The following is a 17,848-nucleotide window of genomic DNA, read 5'->3' on the forward strand; positions in this document are numbered from 1 at the left end:
AAAAAAAACTTGCTTTCATAGATACAACTCAAGAAGCATCCAACACTCATAACATCTGGATTTATTCTGGAGCTGAATCTACAGAACTACCCTAACATTTACTTGTTCTGTAGATGCACCTACAGAACATTCTGCAACTTCCAAGATGCAACAAAGGCCTCTGTATTATTCAAAACATTGCAAAACCAATTTTTGATCCCTTGATCGTCCGTTTGACATGTCATACCCCAAAATTTGCCCATGATATTTCAATATACTCTGATTCACATGCTCAAGGCTATACCAGAAGTAAGCACAATATACACTCTCCTAAACAAACAGCCCACAACTAGGGTTTTTGCTTCTCTTCAAGAAAAATCAAGTTCTGACAATTCAAGTGGACCTCATAACCTCTCATATGCCTCAAAGGACCTTCATGCCAATTTTCAAGCTCTGATTCAAAAGATTGATCACTCAATTGCTTAGAAAGTCAACAGTCGACTGGGTTGACCTAAAAAGTCAACTGTGGTCAAAGTACAGTCAAAACTCCTGATTTTTTGTCAACATCCTCATATTGAAGTATCATTCACCATTTGATCAAGAATTGATCATGGTTCATCAAGGAAAGATCAGAAATCAACAATTCCAAAAGTTTCTAAATTAGGGTTTTCAAAGGGAAAAGTCAACTGAACTTTGACCAGCCATAACTCCTACATGGAACATCAGAAATTTTCCATCCAAAGCTTGTTTTGAAGGAAATTGAATTCTCTACAAATTTGTCTCTCACATATCAGGTCTAAAAATGCTTCATTTGAGAGATATGGACCAAGATATTATAGGTCCTTTTCAAAAGTCAACCAGAAGTCATTTTTTCAAAAGAACACACAAGGAGCATGGAAACTTATTTTGACATGGTACCAAAACCATTGGTTAGAGGACCCCTTAAGGTTTCTAAAAAGTCCTAGAACTTTTCCATACCTCAAAAATTGAGGGAGAGATGCCTTGTCAAAGTTGGCTAATTTTGGAAGAAGGAATGTGAAGCAAAAGGCCTTAAAATAAGATTCTTTGCAAATGGGCCCATGTTTTTAAGATCCAATCTCCTTCCTTATGGTATTAGGAGCCCATAAACCATTGGCCACGAATTTTTTTGATTTTATTAATTTTATAAGAATTTTTATTCATTTAAAAATCAATAAAATTAAGGAAAATCAAAAGATTTGCAAGGAAATTGGTTTTGAATCAAATCCAATCACAATTACACCTCATAATCTATATATTTTCGTGCAAAATAGAATTGAAAGAGATTGGATTGAAATTGGCCTATTTTAGAAGGTTTTACAAATCAAATTTCTCAAAAACCTCAAGTAAAGATTTAAAGAGATTCATCTCAAATTTGTTGACCTATTTTACACTAATATAAGTAGTGAGCAAGGCCAGATGCAAGGGTTCACGTTTTTGCAGCCTGAAAGAACCCTAAAAGACTTGAAAAAATCAAGAAGAATTCGAATCGGTTTGGAATTTGCAGGCGTTCTTAGGCCAAATTGAAGATCAAAACGTACTCCTGGGAATACTCTGAAGCTACTGCAACCATTGTTGAAGCCTAAAGCACCCTGCATAGCGCTACCATAAGTCCCGTTTATACCTTCCTTTTTTTAATTCGATTATGCTCTTATACTCATCATAAATTATATTTGAATGCATATTCGTGTTAAGAATCATGTTTACAAACTTCCGGTGTTATTCGATTGAAGTTTAAGTGCAGGAATTCTACAAGGCCATTGCTAGGGTTCGACTGCTTCACACATGGGGGTTCTGTATAGAAGCGATTTCATGCCCAATCAATAGGTTCATTGAATTCGTATTGTTATTTTCTATCGATCTGGGTTCTTATTCATGATTGATTGTGCTTGTAGCGTGAGTTCTAATGTGACAGGTTTTGGCTAGAGAAAGAATCACAGCAAAATGGAAGCTACGTCGTAGCTAAATCTGGGCATACAAAGAATGAAGAAGACGATGATCTGGTGAAGCCCCATTGGCTCATTTTGAAATTCCCCCAGCCTGCGCGCGTATTTCCATCAGGTCGTTTCTTTTTCATTTATCATATTATGATTGTGTTGGTTTTACAAACGGCACAGATGGTACAGATGGAAATGCTTTTCCGTGGCAACCGGGATGTCATGGGTTCGAACCCTCTCGGTGCCATTATTATTTTTACAAGGTTTTCCTTTCACGACTCAATACGGCTGTCTCACGAATGACTACCATGAACCCCACGTTCCCGCCATCAGATTTTGTCACTGGGAGATCCAACGCATCCAGAGTTGAAGGCATATCATGGACCTCCAACCGCCGGCCACACCCAATCACAGCAGCTAAGTTTCCTTTTCTCTATTTCTTTTTAATATTTTGGTTATTCCCTTTTTCTTTTTTCTTATTTATTTTCACTTATTTGGTAAAATTACTTTTTCTTCTTAAAAATTTTGCACTATTTATTTATTTTAATCAAAAATCGATTTTTCAATATAATTTCTTTAATTTTAAATTTTATTTGTTTATATATTTAAATCATTGAAATATCCGGCTTAACCCTAAAATTGTTAGATGTTATTTTGGTTTATCTATTCAATCGAACCTTCGGTTCCACGAACCTTTGAGGATTTGTTTAATATCATTTTATATTTTGTTCGCCTTTTGAGCTAAAGCAGGGTTCATCATTCGATCAGTCATACACTGAAGAATTTTCTTGGTACAATTTCAGGGTTAGCAACAAGATTTCATCCGACTACGCGCCACGCCTATTACGAAGCTAAGTCCCGACTCTATTTTCTTTTATTTTATTATTTATTCCTTATTTGCATTATAAAATTGCTATCAGGGCTAAAACCTCGAAAGTCAATGGACTCTTTTACACTCACATCTTTTATTTATTTTTGCCCATTTTTCAGGGTTAACCTCGAGGCTACCTCCGACTACCAACCATATCAGATCAAAGCTAAGTCTTTTTCATATTTATTTAATTTCTTTTTGCCATTTTTTATTAAATTAAGGTTAACGTTATTAGGCAAATGAATTGTCCATACACTCACCCCTTTTATTTTCTTTTCTCTTTTCCCAATTTTTTAGGGTTAGCCAACCGCCAAAGCTCAATAGTCGGTAACCCTAAATCTTAACCTTGTTTATTAATTCTGCTTTAATTATTACTTGAGTCAGATCCACTGGTTTCTTCTTCCCTTCCCCATATTATTAGTTGTAATTGCTCTGAGGCTGTATTGCTTGGCCTTAAAGGCACTTAATCTGCCTATTATATTATTGTATGGTTAGTAATCTTATGGAGTGCAAGCCTTAAACTGAATTAGCATCACTAATTATAAGATTAAATTTCTGAATTAATCACATGATTGTTGCACCCACGCACACTTTTTTGGTAACCCCTCCTGTTGCCTGTTGCCTTGTTGCCTTGTGTTTGTTTTGCAGAATAGCCATGTCCCTCGAATACGAGGTTACCTCAGCCATGTTGCCTCGACTAATGCAAAGATCATAAGTCCCTACTGATGCTGCCTTCGATACACTAATTATGATCTCGTCCCTCGAAGTTGCCTACGAAGTGCTGAGGTATCCTCCGGTTGCCTAACAAAGAAGGCTATTCTGATCTTTCCCTTAAACTACCTGCCCCTCTATGGCATGGGAAAGTCTTATGGTGAACGAAGATTCGATGACCCGTTAACATCCAAACGAAAGACTTCCTGCCCTCTTATGGTATGGATAGACCCTTTCACCCTGAAAGGCTAAAAGAAATTTTCTACAAATATTAAGGTAATTGCTCCTAATTGCCTTGCTCTGGCTAAAATCTTTTTCTACACTTTTTTCATAAACCTTCAATATGGCTACGCTCATTTACGAGCTAAAGCTCGTATTCTCTTCTTCTACATTTATTTTCAAAAGAGCAAAGGAATTAAGAGCCCATGGATAACCATGGATGCAAAGGGTGACTTACACCTTCCCTTTGCATAAATTACCCCCTGAACCCTGTTTTTCTTTAAAAAGGTTTTTCCTGTTCTTTTAGCCTTTCTGATATTTGGATAAAATAAAAGTCGGTGGCGACTCTTGCTTACCGTACATTTCAAATAAAGTCAGTTCACGGTATTACAGAACTGACGACTCTGTTGGGGAGAATTTTCTTATAAAAGAGGGGTTACCTTAAAAGTTTAGGAACACTTTAAATGTTTTCTATTGTTTGCTTTGTATGTTTTATTTTTCAGGGGGCGCTTTGGGAATTAAATGAAGGACGAATCCTATTCCTGGATTCAAGAACACTTAAGATTAGGAGTGGCATAGTCATGGCGACCTCTTTCGCATATGTGGGAGATGAGTCAATATGAAGTTCACACTTGAGTTAGGAATCCATAGTCATATGCACACCTTTCTCAAATGAGGGAGGTCTATGTATGTGTCTGTGGGTGCGCCGGAGCTCAAGGACCTTTAGTCACCTTTAACCCATCTTGGCCTTTAGGAACGTAGTGGGGGGACTACTCTTGGCAAATGTTGAGAACTAGTCGCTACCCGATGCTACAATTCAGATAGGTCCTTTCTCAAAGTATCATTGCATGATGCGAATGTATCATGTCCGAGGGTGCTTTAGAAGGGCTGACAATTCTGGATAACTCATAGAACCCGTTGTTGATATCATCCTTATCCTTAGAAACACCTTTGGGGAAGGGTATCTCACATGATCTAAACTCCATGCAAGCCGAGCCTAAGGAAAGTGTGTGACTTGTGTGACTTGTTTGTGTTTGCTACTAACCTTTGTTTCCTCGCAGGTTTTGTTAAAAGGACTTGTTTGCCCTTACTATCTCACGCTATGTCTAATGAACTGCATTCACATAACATCATGACATCATGACATCATAAGCATAACATGATTTAACTAACCCTTTCAAGGATCCTAGGGATTTAGGGCGCACAATCTCAGGGACTACTATCAAGGACTGATTTCCTAATCGAGGGGCAAGAGGATTTATTTTCCTCTAGCCACATACCTTCCGATTCAAAGGTTTAGCACCTAACAAGGGGCAAGAGGATTTATTTTCCTCTAGCCATATAATTTCAAATTCAGAGGTATCTCGAATCAAAGGCGATGACCCACTCGATATGGTGAGCTTGATTCTCGAAGAAGGACGTTCAAAGACAAAATTCAGAATTCTTCAAACAAAGACGCGACCAAATCATTTTCTAATGTTGCTAACTAAATTCCTAAAGATCCTTGAAAATATTGCATTTGCATCCATAACATCGCATAACAGGTTTCTTACAATAGGTCTCTCATCCTCCCTCGCTGTTTATTTCAGCATCATGGATCTTGAACAATCTGTCAAAAATCTCCAAGCTCAGAATGCTGAATTCCAAGCTTTGATCCTTAACCTGGCCAAGGGGCAAGAAGAATTGAAGGCACTTCTGATCGAGAAGGAGAAGAATCAACATAAGCATCAAAGGGGTCAAAATAATCAGAGATCCAAGCCTAAGCGGTCATTTACTCCATTACGTATGTCGTTGTCTCAAGTTCTCCAACAACTACTCGATCAGAACTTGATAACTCTATTACCTCCATATTCAATTCCTACAAACCCTACTCCTGGGTACAAGTATCATGCGAGATGTGCCTATCATTCGAATAGTCATGGTCACAATACAGAGGATTGTGGACCTTTGAAGCATAAGATCCAAGATTTAATTGATGACAAGATCATTGACTTCAACTCACGTAAGGAACCTCATATGGCTAATGCTGTGTACAATCGGAAAGGTCGCAAGAAACACAACCAATCTGTGGGGAAAATTCTGATCTCTACACCAGTTCCACAACAAAGACACAAGCCAGATGCACCTAGGCGTCAGTTCACAAAGATCAATATGTCACTGGCTCAAGCATTACAACAACTGTTGAAGTCAAAGTTGATCACTTTAAAGGATCCCCCTAAGAATCCTAGTACTTCTGTCCGTAGCTATAATCCTAATGTGAGGTGTGCATATCACTCTGATAGTCCTAGTCATGATACAAATAGCTGCTGGACATTGAAGAACAAGATTCAAGACATGATCGATGCTGGTGAAATTGAATTCAACCATCCAAAAACTCCTGTAGTGATCACTGCTCCTATGCCTAATCACGACAAGATCGATTAAATGTCTAGAAGGATGAACTTTCAGATCATTAGTTTTACTTTCATTTGCAATTTCTTTCCTGTTTGTTTAAACATTTGACTCATGATAGACATTATCTGTTTTAATAATCATCATCAGTACATTGCATATGTTTGTCTTGAATAAATTATTTCGCTATCACTCATTTTAAATTGTGTATTTACTTTGCATATGTTTTGTGTTTATTCAACTCCTGCTAAGCTGTAAGCCTTTTGAGAGAGGATGACGAAAATGATACCGCAACTTCATACAGTATGCTTTTGAACGGACTATGCTGACGATGTACAGGCATTGTTTCAATTCCTAAACAATGGAGATATAAGGATGTTAATCCCTTGTCAACCCCTTTGAGCCTAAGAAGTAGAAGTTTCTTTCTTGTACTAATTAAAACCCTTGATCATAACCTGGGGCAGGGTAGTTACTTAGTTAACTCAGTTATGCTAGCCGTTGGTTATACAAATAGTGATGGATTCTTGTAACCATTAAGACAGGCAGTCAATATCCATAAAAAAGGGAAGAAAAAAAGCTATTAAGTCAAAACCTATGAAGGAGACTTATCGAAAATTGAAACATCCCGCTGACTGTAATCTTAAAATAAACAGTTCAGACAAAAGTTAGGGATAACAAAGTCAAAAAGGAGGTTGCTAAAAAACCATCGACAAAAGAAAACATTTCAAAAGAGGTCACTACAAATCCTCGACGAAAAGAAGGTATTACAACAAAGGATGACTGCCTGTCCAAATTAAATCTCTGATACTTCGACCATCATCAAATGTCAATGTTACAACTTCAAGCGTTGCTAAAACTGAAACGCAAAGTTAACTGAGCATAGGATCGAAGAACATCACGAAGAAGGGGATGGGTATAAATAAATTTTTGAGCCATTATCCTTTGTTTCTTAAACCGTGAACCAAGCCACGTTACAACCCTTGAAAGTCCTAACTGAAGTATGGTTAGTTCGAGAGCATACTGTCACCAAAAGGGTATCCTGAGTCCTTAAGGTTTACCAAAAATGCTGAGTTGATATTTCGTTTTACAAACATCACGTTTTTACAAAAATCATGTTTTTATAAATATCACGCTTTTACATCTTCTGTTTTAATGTTTTTCCAAAAAAGACTCAAGACAGACGTATGCATTGCATCTCATGAATTCATTATTAAACATATTCTGCTACATAATTTCAAATGTTAGCATCAGAAAGAACTTGCACAGGGTACAACTAATGACTGAAAGTTATCCCTACAGACAAGATTACTCCAAGAAGCAATGTCTCCTACGTCTACAAGGGGCATGGCACGCTTTGCCCAATCAATCTGGGGAAATCAAGTCAAGATTCGAAGAATCTCTCAGATGCCAAAAAGTCAAAGGCATACATCCCAAGTGGATTTCAAACTATTTCCCGATCAATCTCGGGCAATCAAGTCAAGATTTCAAGAATATCTCAAGGATGCCAAAACAATCAGAGGCATGCATCCAAGCAGATTTGAAGTTACTTCTCAACCAACATAGGACATTGTCTTGAGCCTATGATTACTAGGGGCATGTCGCCCATAATGCACATCTCATAAAGTCCTCGCGAGGTGAATCTTTTCAAAGTTCCTACTAACAGAGGCAAATCTATGCAAGTCCAGTTTGACATCTTGACCAATACTCAGTAGGGTGTCCTAATCAATATAAGTCCAGGAATGGCAAGAGTTATAAATCACTTGGGGCAATACTCAAAGCATTCATGCCTTCCCACAAAGCCGGTTACACGGGATCATATCCCCACAGAGTAATCATTAAGAAGATACCTTCAAACATACTCGTCCAACAAAGACATATCTCCCCAACAGAGTTTACATCTTCAAACATTGTCGGTTCTCCAACACTTTACTCTTCTCCAACATGGTTTACTAATATCTTTTATCCCCGGTCAGGGTACATCAGATTACTATTCATCCCTAAGAAGAAGTCATAAATCCCCAACTGCATATCTTCAAAACAAAATAAAGACATCGAGGTCCCGACCAGGATACTTCACATGATACGAATCAAGATCATATATCGCATACATTCGCACATAGTGTCTCATGATAAACTCATGCATAACATACAAAGTTTCTCATTTATTTCGAAGAACTCATTACATAACACATACATCATGACATTATATAAATTGCTACACCTATTGCAGAATACAGGTACAGACAAATGAACGAAATCTCCAAATTTTCCAGGATCTAATTCACCTACTACGAACGGTACTGACACGGTCAACGCTCGAAGATCTAATTCATTCACCACGAACGGTGATGACACGATCATTCTCAAAGATCTAATTCAGTTACTACGAACGGTACTGACACGGTCAACTCTCAGAGATCTAATTCCATCATCGCGAACGGTGTGGACACGATCAATTACCTCCTCAGTCTAATTCAGTTACTACGAACGGTGCTGACACGACAAGAGATCTAATTCTATCATCACGAACAGTGTGGACACGATCAATTACCTCCTCAGTCTAATTCAGTTACTACGAACGGTGCTGACACGACAAGAGATCTAATTCTATCATCACGAACGGTGTAGACACGATCATCTTTCCAGGATCTAATTCAGTTGCTACGAACGGTACTGACACGATCAACCTTTAAGGATCTAATTTTATCATCACGAACGGTGTGGACATGATCATCTTTCCAAGATCTAATTCAGGTATTACGAACGGTACTGACACGATCAACCTTTAAGGATCTAATTCTATCATCACGAACGGTATAGACACGATCATCTTTCCAATATCTAATTCAAGTATTACGAACGGTACTGACACGATCAACATTCGAAGATCTAATTCTGTCATCACGAACGGTGTAGACACGATCATCCTTCCCAAGTCTAATTTAGTTACTACGAACGGTGCTGACACGATCAATCTCCAACAAACACTTCTCAACATACTAAGCTCCTTCAACCTAACGCACGGTTTTCCACACATCTACGGATGCAAATTGGGTAGTCTAACGCACGACTTATCCTTTGACCTAACGCACGGTTTTCCAGACATCTACAGATGCAATATGGATTTAGTCTAACGCACGACTCATCCTTCAATCTAACGCACGGTTTTCCAGACATCTACGGATGCAATTTGGATTTAGTCTAACGCACGACTCATCCTTTAACCTAACGCACGGTTTTCCAGACATCTACGGATGCAAATTGGATTTAGTCTAACGCACGACTCATCCTTCAACCTAACGCACGATTTTCCAGACATCTACGGATGCAAATTGGATCTGATCTGACGTACGACACATCCTTCAGCCTAACGCACAGTTTTCCAGACATCTGCTGATGCAAACTAGACCCATTCTAACGTACGACTCGTTCTAAAGAAGTCTATCCTTCAGATACGGTCTAACGTACGACGTATTCTGACTCTCAAGTTTATCAAGCTGGATGGCATTTTTAAGCCCATCTCAATCATACATCTTTTCCAAACACCTGGGTGGCATCTTTAAGCCCATCTCCAATAAACTTTCTCTCAAGGTCTGGATGGCATCTTTAAGCCCATCTCTGACAAAAGTCCCTACTTCAGCTAAGGCAAATTCTTGGGTATTCTAGTGTTCAATCCTCTTCTACCTTCAGATACCGACTGGCACACAAACCACTCTACATCTTCAGGTTTAAGAAAATTGAACAGGGGAAGCTGTCATACCCCAAAATTTTCCCATCTTATTTCTCTTAAATCAAACTCCTATCGAAGTTCAAAACTCAAAGACATCCCTCCTAAACAAAGTTTCAAGAAACTAGGGTTTTCATTATTCTGAAGAAAATCAATCTATCAAAAGCTCCAAGGCATCTCATATGGTCTATGACATTCTAAACTACTTCCATGACAAAATTCAGGCCTCAATTCAAAGGATTGATCACTCAATTGCTCAGAAAGTCAACGGTCGACTAGTTTGACCTAAAAGTCAACTGTGGTCAAAGTATAGTCAAGACTCCTGATTTTTTGTCAACATCCTCATTTTGAAGTACCATTCACCATTTGATCAAGGATTGATCATGGTTCATCAAGGAAAGATCAGAAATCAACAATTCCAAAAGTTTCTAAATTAGGGTTTTCATAGGAGAAAGTCAACTGAACTTTGACCAGCCATAACTCCTACATGGAACATCAGAAATTTTCCATCCAAAGCTCATTTTGAATGAAATTGGATTCTCTACAATTTTGTGTCTCACAAGCCAAGTCTAAAAATGCTTCATTTGAGAGATATGGATCAAAAGATTATGGGTCCTTTTCGAAAGTCAACCAAAGGCAGTTTTTTGTCAGGAGCCATGTCATCAAGATATATTCTTCAAATGGAAAAAATCTTCTAAAGTGGCTTGTAGAGGACATCTTGAGGTTTCCAAAAAGTCCTAGAACTCCTCCATATCTTAAAAATTGAGGGAGATGTGCCTTGTCAAAGTTGGTCGATTTTAAGAGGAAAAATGTGAAATAAAAGGCCTCAAAATGGATTTCTTTGCAAAGAGGCCCAACTTCTTATGGCCCAAACTTGATCCTCAAGCTACCTAATGTTAGAACAAGATTTGTTCTGATCAATTATCTTAGTTTTGATGATAACAATAATATGAATTTTGCTTAAGATAATATGGTACTCTAATCCAATGCAATTTCCTTTTCAGGAAATATATAAAGAGTACGCATAATTCAGCGCTCAGAAGCTTTGTCTCAAAGGGTTCAGCATGCAACATCAGAACATGGTCTGGCAAGACATCAGAAGATGGTCGAAGCAGAATCAGAACATGGGTCTATGGAAGCATCAGAAGAACAAGAGAACAGAAGCACTGAAGTTCTGATGGTATCACGCTCAGAAGCACTTCAAGGTTAGAAGATCAGAAGATGCTTTGCACCAAGCTGTTTGACTCTGAGGATATTCAAACGTTGTATTCACAAACATCAGATCAGAAGGAAGTACAAGTGGCAAGCTACGCTGACTGACAAAAGGAACGTTAAAAGCTACTAAAGGCTACGTCAGTAGACACAGCGTGAACAAGGCTCGAGGTAGTTGACAAAAGCGTATAACATTAAATGCGATGCTGTACGGAACACGCAAAGCATTAAATGCGTTCAACGGTCATCTTCTCCAACGCCTATAAATATGAAGTTCTGATGAGAAGCAAGGTTACTAATTCTTAACGATTTTGAACAAAAACAACGCCTATTAACTTGCTGAATCTCTGTTCTACTCAAAGCTCAGAATCTTCATCTTCATCAAAGCTCACTACATTGCTGTTGTAATATATTAGTGAGATTAAGCTTAAACATTAAGAGAAATATCATAGTTTGTGATTATAGCTTTTTAAGAAGCATTTGTAATACTCTTAGAATTGATTACATTAAGTTGTAAGTAACTAGAGTGATCGTGTGGATCAGAATACTCTAGGAAGTCTTAGAGGTTATCTAAGCAGGTTGTAACTAGAGTGATCGTGTGGATCTGTATACTCTAGAAAAGTCTTAGAGGGTATCTAAGCAGTTGTTCCTGGAGTGATCAGTGTGTGATCAGAAGACTCTGGAAGACTTAGTTGCTGACTAAGTGGAAAACCATTGTAATCCGTGCGATTAGTGGATTAAATCCTCAGTTGAGGTAAATCATCTTTGCGGGGGTGGACTGGAGTAGTTTAGTTAACAACGAACCAGGATAAAAATAACTGTGCAATTTATTTTTATCTGTCAAGTTTTTAAAGTCACACTTATTCAAACCCCCCCTTTCTAAGTGTTTTTCTATCCTTCAATTGGCATCAGAGCGCCGGTTCTAAGGTGCAAGCACTTAACCGTGTTTAGAAAAGATTCAGGAAGAGAAAAACGCTTCAGTAAAAGATGGCTGATGAAACTCCAAAGTCTACACCTGCATCTACATCTGGCTCTGCTGAGCAACACAACGGTAACAATGGTTATACTAGACCGCCGGTATTTGATGGTGAAAACTTTGAATACTAGAAAGATAAACTGGAAAGTTACTTTCTTGGTCTAGATGGTGATCTATGGGATCTTCTGATGGATGGTTACAAACATCCAGTAAATGCCAGTGGCGTAAAGCTGACAAGGCAAGAAATGAATGATGATCAGAAAAAGCTTTTCAGGAATCATCATAAATGCAGAACTGTTTTGCTGAATGCTATCTCTCATGCTGAGTATGAGAAGATATCTAACAGGGAAACGGCCTATGACATATATGAGTCCTTGAAAATGACTCATGAAGGAAATGCTCAAGTCAAGGAGACTAAAGCTCTCGCTTTAATTCAGAAGTATGAAGCCTTCAAGATGGAGGATGATGAAGACATTGAAAAGATGTTTTCAAGATTTCAAACTCTTACTGCTGGATTGAGAGTAAGAGAAGATCATCAGAAGCTTACCCAGAAGATGGGGTCCTATGGTGACTGCATTCAAGATTGCAAAGAATCTGAATGAAGTTTCTCTGGAAGAGCTTATCAGTGCCTTGAGAAGTCATGAAATAGAGATGGACGCAAATGAGCCTCAAAAGAAAGGTAAGTCTATTGCATTAAAATCCAATATCAAGAAATGCACTAACACTTTTCAGGCTAGAGAAGAAGATCCTGAAGAATCAGAATCTGAAGAAGAAGATGAACTGTCCTTGATCTCCAGAAGGCTAAATCAACTCTGGAAGACCAAGCAAAGGAAGTTCAGAGGCTTCAGAAGTTCAAAGAAATTTGAACGTGGAGAATCTTCTGATGACAGAAGATTTGACAAGAAGAAGGTCATGTGCTATGAATGCAATGAGCCTGGACACTTCAAGAATGAATGTCCAAAACTTCAGAAGGAAAATCCCAAGAAGAAGTTTCATAAGAAGAAAGGTCTTATGGCAACCTGGGATGAGTCAGAAGATGATTCAGACTCTGAAGATGAGCAGGCTAACTGTGCGCTGATGGCGACAGAAGATGACGGATCAGAATCTACATCAGAATCAGATTCTGAAGAGGTATTTTCTGAACTTACTAGAGATGAGTTAGTTTCCGGTCTAACTGAACTTCTGGAACTCAAGTCTCAGATTAGTCTCAAATACAAAAAGCTGAAAAAGCTATTTGAACTTGAAACAAAGAAGCTTGAGTTGGAAAATTGTGAATTAAAAGAAAAACTTTTAAAATTATCCAATGATGTTGGATCTCCTTCTGATTCAGAAAAATCCACTCCCAGTCTAAACCATATTCTGAAAGAATATGATTTAAGTTTCAGGAAGTTCTTATCTAGAAGTATTGGCAGAAGTCAGCTAGCTTCTATGATATATGCTGTGTCTGGAAACAAAAGAGTAGGCATTGGTTTTGAGGGTGAAACCCCATACAAACTTGAACCTGTTGATGAAATGAAATTCACATACAAGCCATTGTATGATCAGTTCAAGTACGGCCACTCCCATGATATTAGGCACACTTCACATGCTCAAAGTTTTCACATAACACACACCAAAAAGCATGTGACACAACCTAAGAAATATCATGAAACTCACATTAAGAATTATCATGCTGTTCCTCATATTGCTTACAATGTTAAACCCAAGTTCAATCAGAACTTGAGAAAATCTAACAAGAAAGGACCCAAAAAGATGTGGGTACCTAAGGATAAGATTATTCCTATTGCAGATATCCTTGACTGCAAAAAGGACAAAGCACAACATGTCATGGTACCTGGACTCTGGATGCTCACGACACATGACAGGAAAAAGGTCTATGTTCCAAGACCTGGTGCTTAAGTCTGGAGGAGAAGTCAAGTTTGGAGGAGATCAGAAGGGCAAGATAATTGGCTCTGGAACTATAAAGTCTGGTAACTCTCCCTCCATCTCTAATGTACTTCTTGTAGAAGGATTAACATATAACCTCTTATCTATCAGTCAATTAAGTGACAATGGTTATGATATAATCTTTAATCAAGAGTCTTGCAAGGCTGTAAATCAGAAGGATGGCTCAATCCTATTTACAGGCAAGAGGAAGAACAACATTTATAAGACAGATCTGCAAGATCTTATGAGTCAGAAGGTGACTTGTCTTATGTCTGTTTCTGAAGAGCAGTGGGTCTGGCACAGAAGATTAGGTCATGCTAGTTTGAGAAAAATTTCTCAGATTAACAAACTGGATCTTGTCAGAGGACTCCCTAATCTGAAATTTAAATCAGATTCTCTTTGTGAAGCATGTCAGAAGGGCAAGTTCTCCAAACCTGCATTCAAGTCCAAGAATGTTGTTTCTACCTCAAGGCCATTAGAACTCTTGCACATTGATCTGTTTGGCCCAGTCAAAACAGCATCTGTCAGAGGGAAGAAATATGGATTAGTCATCGTAGATGATTATAGCCGCTGGACGTGGGTAAAATTCTTGAAACACAAGGATGAGTCTCATTCAGTGTTCTTTGATTTCTGCATTCAGATTCAATCTGAAAAAGAGTGTAAAATCATAAAGGTCAGAAGTGATCATGGTGGTGAATTTGAGAACAGATTCTTTGAAGAATTCTTCAAAGAAAATGGTATTGCCCATGATTTCTCTTGTCCTAGAACTCCACAGCAAAATGGAGTTGTAGAACGAAAGAATAGGACTCTGCAAGAAATGGCCAGAACCATGATCAATGAAACCAATATGGCTAAGCATTTCTGGGCAGAAGCAATAAACACTGCATGCTATATTCAGAATAGAATCTCTATCAGACCTATTCTAAATAAGACTCCTTATGAATTGTGGAAGAATAAAAAGCCCAACATTTCTTATTTCCATCCTTTTGGATGTGTTTGCTTTATTCTGAACACTAAAGATCATCTTGGTAAGTTTGATTCCAAAGCACAAAAATGTTTCCTTCTTGGATATTCTGAACGCTCAAAAGGCTACAGAGTATACAATACTGAAACATTGATTGTAGAAGAATCAATCAATATCAGGTTTGATGATAAGCTTGGTTCTGAAAAACCAAAGCAGTTTGATAATTTTGCAGATTGTGATATTGATATATCAGAAGCAGTTGAGCCAAGAAGCAACGCATCAGAAGCAGAGCTTCTCAGAAGCAAAGAATCTGAAGATCAAGTATCAGCTTCCCTGGAGGATCTAAGCATTTCTGAAGAACCACCTGTAAGAAGATCATCCAGACTCATCTCTGATCATTCAGAAGATGTCATTCTTGGAAAGAAGGATGATCCAATCAGAACAAGAGCATTCCTTAAGAACAATGCAGACTGTCAATTAGGTCTTGTATCTTTGATCGAGCCAACTTCTGTTGATCATGCTCTAGAAGATCCAGACTGGATAATTGCTATGCAAGAAGAACTGAATCAGTTTACAAGGAATGATGTTTGGGATCTTGTTCCTAGACCAGATGGATTCAATATAATCGGTACAAAATGGGTCTTCAGAAACAAGCTAAGTGAGAAAGGTGAAGTGGTAAGAAACAAAGCCAGACTGGTGGCTCAGGGTTATAGTCAGCAAGAAGGGATTGACTATACAGAAACCTTTGCACCAGTGGCCAGGTTAGAATCTATTCGTCTATTAATTTCATTTGCCACTCAACATAACATTACTCTCTATCAGATGGATGTTAAGAGTGCCTTCTTAAATGGTTATATAGATGAAGAAGTTTATGTCCATCAACCTCCTGGTTTTGAAGACTCTATGTCTCCTAATCATGTTTTTAAACTAAAGAAATCATTGTATGGATTGAAACAAGCTCCCAGAGCTTGGTATGAACGCTTAAGTTCTTTTCTTCTGGATAATGGCTTCACTAGAGGAAAAGTGGACACTACTCTCTTTTGTAAAACCTTTAAAAGGGATATTTTAATTTGTCAAATATATGTAGATGATATTATTTTTGGAACATCTAATGCTACACTTGGAAAGGAGTTTGCTGAGTCTATGCAGGCTGAGTTTGAAATGAGCATGATGGGAGAACTCAAGTATTTCCTTGGAATACAAATAAATCAAACATCAGAAGGAACGTATGTTCACCAAACCAAGTATGTGAAGGAACTTCTGAAGAAGTTTAATCTTCTAGACTGCAAAGAAGCCAAAACTCCTATGCATCCAACATGCATCCTAGGTAAGGATGAGGTAAGTAAGAAGGTAGATCAGAAGTTATACAGAGGTATGATTGGATCTCTTCTATATTTGACTGCTTCTAGACCTGACATTCTGTTCAGTGTTTGTTTGTGTGCTAGATTCCAATCAGATCCTAGAGAATCTCATTTAACTGTTGTTAAGAGAATTCTAAGGTATCTGAAAGGTACTACTAATGTTGGCTTAGTTTACAGAAAATCTAAAGAATACAACTTAGTAGGATTCTGCGATGCTGACTATGCTGGAGACAGAATTGAAAGAAAGAGTACTTCAGGAAGTTGCCAATTTCTTGGAAGTCATTTGATCTCCTGGTATAGCAAGAAGCAAGCAACTATTGCTCTATCAACAACAGAAGCAGAATATGTCGCTGCTGCTGGTTGCAGTACACAAATGCTCTGGATGAAGAGTCAGTTAGAAGATTATCAGATATATGAGAGTAACATTCCTATATTCTGTGATAATACTTCTGCTATATGTTTATCTAAGAATCCTATTCTTCATTCAAAGGCTAAACATATTGAGATTAAACATCATTTCATAAGGGACTATGTTCAGAAGGGTATTATTTCTTTAAACTTTGTGGATACAGACCATCAATGGGCTGATATCTTCACAAAACCCCTGGCTGAAGATAGGTTTAAGTTCATTCTGAAGAACATCAGTATGGATTTATGCCCAGAATGAGAAGATGAGAAGTTCTTACGTATGAGTATCTTCTGAAATGAATGTGATTTTTTTTTAAATCAGAAGTTCTGATTGAATTCGTTTAGAAATTATGATTCGGTTATTACTAACGTTTCATTGTCTAAGTTGATTCAGAACCACTGTTAAAGCAAAACAGCTGTAACGTTTTATCTTGGGATGGTAAACCTGTCGTTACTATTCATGGATAAGCGCGCGTGCAGTTGAAGGGACGCCGACCATAGGTAACTGTGCTAGTCACGTCTTTTGTCATTATTATCTCTCCTCACGTCACGTAACATTAAATGCTATCCATCATTTGTTTCATTTTATTTTCTTTTTATATTCTTCAAACGTTTCTTTTCCCTCCTATATTTTCTCTTTTACACTCTATCTGTGTTCTCTTTCTCTATCTCTTTGCATTCCTCATCAAGTTTTTTTTTTCTCTCTCTCTTCCGTTTTCGTCTCTTGCTCAAACAAGTTTTTTCTTTCTTTTAAATATCCTAGCTCAAACCTAGCGTTCATCCTAAGCCTGTTGAAGATCTATGACTCAAAGGCGACAGATCTCTGCATATCTCGGGATGGCTCTCCTAATACCTCTCAAGTCAGACCTCTTCTTTGATGTTGTTATCAACTTTCACCCAAAGATAGAAGACTTTCTTGAGTTATGGGAAGAGGTTAAGAATGATATTCTTAACTTCTATGTTAAGGGAAAGCCCCGTTTGCAACATTAGCTCTCTGTCTGTGAACTGTCCCTCTCTTCCTCTTTGGTCACTTGGATCTCTCCTACAGTGGAGGTTCTAGTCTGGAAGACAAGAGTCCACAGGGATTCTTGATGGGTTGACACAGAGTGTGTCTTGCTAGGGTGCTGTTTTTAATTTTTGTAGTCATT

The 17,848-nt window shown here is 38.0% G+C and overlaps 1 protein-coding gene across 1 annotated transcript in view; it reads right to left on the bottom strand.

The window, feature by feature from the left end:
• The window catches only part of LOC131651615 (preprotein translocase subunit SECE1), a 39,547-nt gene continuing 21,699 nt past the window's right edge, over positions 1–17,848 (bottom strand). The window contains exon 2 of the mRNA XM_058921279.1: positions 1–17,848. This exon is cut by the window's right edge and continues 21,010 nt beyond it. The gene's annotated coding sequence lies outside the window, so the exon portion shown is untranslated.

The sequence above is a fragment of the Vicia villosa genome, linkage group LG2 (assembly GCF_029867415.1).
Source record: "Vicia villosa cultivar HV-30 ecotype Madison, WI linkage group LG2, Vvil1.0, whole genome shotgun sequence".
NCBI classification, from domain to species: Eukaryota; Viridiplantae; Streptophyta; class Magnoliopsida; order Fabales; family Fabaceae; genus Vicia; species Vicia villosa.